Raw genomic sequence first — 3,076 nt, forward strand, 5'->3', positions numbered from 1 at the left:
GCCATTACTCTCAGGAACAGGAAACATAACAAGCTTTTTGAACACATGGAAGACAAAGACCTGGGCAAAATGACAAGACAGAGGAATTCATCCCAAAAGAAAGAACAAGAAAAAGTTATGGCCAGGGATCTAATTGAAAGAGATATAAGTAATATGCCAAACCAGAATTTAAAACAATCATAAGAACACTAGCTGGGCTAAAGAAAAGCACAGAAGATACCAGGGAATCACTTAGTACAGAGATAAACGACTTGAAAACTAGTCAGGCTGAAATAAAAAATGCTATAATGGAGATGCAAAAACAATTGGATGTAATGACCACAAGGACGGAAGCAGCAGAGGAATAAATAAGTGATACAGAAGATAAGATTATGGTAAATAATGAAGTGGAAAAGAAAAGGGAAAGAAAAATATTGGATCACAAATGTAGACTTAGGGAATTCAGTGACTCCATGAAGTGTAATAACATTCATATCATAGGAGTCCCTCCAGAAGAAGAAAAGAGGGAAAAAAAAGGCAGAAGGTTTATTTGAGCAAATTATAGCTGAAAACTTCACTAATCTGGGGAAGAAAACAAACATCCAAATCCTGGAGGCACAGAGAACTCCCATCAAAATCAAAAGCAGGCTTGGGGCCCCTGGGTGGCTCAGTGGGTTAGCATTCAACTCTTGATTTCAGCTCAGGTCATAATCTCAGGGTCATGAGATCGAGCCCCTCATCAGGCTCTGTGCTCAGTGGAGTCTGCTTCTCTCTCTCTGCCCCTCCCACTGTTCTCTTTCTCTGTCAAAATAAATAAATAATCTTTAGAAAGAAAAAAAATCAAAAGCAGGTCAACACCAAAACATATCCACATTGTAGTACAATTTGCAATATACAGAGATAAAACATCCTGAGAGCAGCAAGGGAAAAGAAATCCTTAACTTACAAGGAAGACCCATAAGGCTAGCTGCAGACTTAGCAACAGGAACTTGGCAGGCCAGAAGGGAGTGGCATGATATATTCAACATGCTGAATGGGAAAAATCTGCAGCCAAGAATACTCTCTCCAGCAAGGCTGTCATTCAGAATAGAAGGAGAGATAAAGAGTTTCCCAACAAACAAAAACTAAAGGAGTTTGTGACCACTAAGCCAACCCTGCAAGAAATATTAAAGGGGACTCTTTGAGTGGGAAAGCAAGACCAAAAACAACAAAGACTAGAAAGGAAAAGGAAAAAGTCCAGAAACAATGACTGTCAATATTCTATCAATTATCTATCAATAATCACTCTGAATGTAAATAGACTAAATGCTCTAATCAATAGACAAGGGTATTAGAATGGATTAAAAAAAAAAAAACAAGACCCATCTATATGCTGCCTACAAGAGACTCATGTTAAACCTAAAGACACCTGCAGATTGAAAGTGAAGGAATGGAGAACCATTTATCATGCTAATGGACATCAAAAGAAAGCTGGGCTAGCCATCCTTATATCAGACAAAATAGATTTTAAACCAAACACTGTAGTGAGATGAATATGCACTATATCATAATAAAAGGGACTCTCCAACAAGAAGATCTAACAATTATAAATATGCCTCCAGCATGGGAGTACCCAAATATATAAACCAATTAATAGCAAACATAAACTCATTTATAATAATATATAATAGTAGGGAACTTTAACAGCCTACTCACAACAATGGACAGATCATTAAACAGAAAATCAACAAGGAAACAATGGCTGTGAATGACATATGGGACAATATGGACTTAACAGATATATTCAGAACATTTCATCCTAAAGCAGCAGAAAACACATTCTTTTCAAGTACCCATGGAACATTCTCCAGAACAGATCACATACTAGGTCACAAATCAGGCTTCAACCAGTACCAAAGGATTGAGATCATACTATCCATATTTTCAGACCACAATGTTATGAAACCTGAAACCAACCACAAGTAGAAATTTGAAAAGACCACAAATATATGGAAGTTAAAGAACATCCTACTAAAGAATGAATGGGTTAACCAGGAAATTAAAGAAGAGATAAAGAAATACATGGAAACAAATGAAAATGAAAACACGACAGTCCAAAACTTTAGAGATGCAGCAAAAGCAGTCATAAGAAGGAAGTATATAGCAATACAGGCCTTCCTCAAGAAGGAAGAAAAATCTCAAATACATAACCTAACCTTACACCTAAAAGAGCTAGAAAAGGAACAGCAAATAAAGCCTAAAGCCAGCAGCAGAAGGGAAATAATAAAGATTAGAGCAGAAATAAATAATACGGAAACAAACAACAACAACAACAACAAAAAGCAGTAGAAAAATTCAGTGAACCTAGGAACCTTTGAAAAAAGAATAACAAAAAAAATTAGAAAAATTCAGTGAACCTTTGAAATAACTAATAAAATTGATAAACCCCTAGCCAGACTAACAAAAAGAAAAGAGAAAGGACTAAAATAAATAAAATCATGACTAAAGGGGAGAGATCACAACCAACACTGCAGAAATACAAACAACTATAAAAGAATATAATGAAAAATTATATGCCAAAAACCTGGGTAATCTGGAAGAAATGGATAAATTCCTAGAAACATACAAACTACCAAAACTGAAACAGGAAGAAATAGAAAATTTGAACAGGCCCATTAGAAATTGAATGAATAATCAAAAATCTTCCAACAAACAAAAGCCCAGGGCCAGAGGGCTTGCTAGGAGAATTCTATCAGACATTTAAAGAAGAGTTGGTACCTGTTCTTTTCAAACTGTTCAAAAAAAGAAAGAAAGAAAGAAAGAAAGAAAGAAAGAAAGAAAGAAAGAAAGAAAGAAAAGAAAAGGAAGGAAAACTACCAAACTTATTGTACAAAGCCAGCATTACCTTGATTCCAAAATCAGACAAAGACCCCATTAAAAAGGAGAATTGCAGGCCAATATCCCTGATGAAGATGGATGCAAAAATCCTCAACAAGATATTAGCAAGTCAAATCCAACAGTACATTAAAAGAATTATTCACCACTATCAAGTGGGATTTATTCCTGGGCTGCAGGGGTGGTGGTTCAACATCTGAAAATCAATCAACATGATACACCT

Source organism: Phoca vitulina, unplaced genomic scaffold (assembly GCF_004348235.1).
Source record: "Phoca vitulina isolate PV1807 unplaced genomic scaffold, GSC_HSeal_1.0 scaffold2, whole genome shotgun sequence".
Taxonomy (NCBI): Eukaryota; Metazoa; Chordata; class Mammalia; order Carnivora; family Phocidae; genus Phoca; species Phoca vitulina.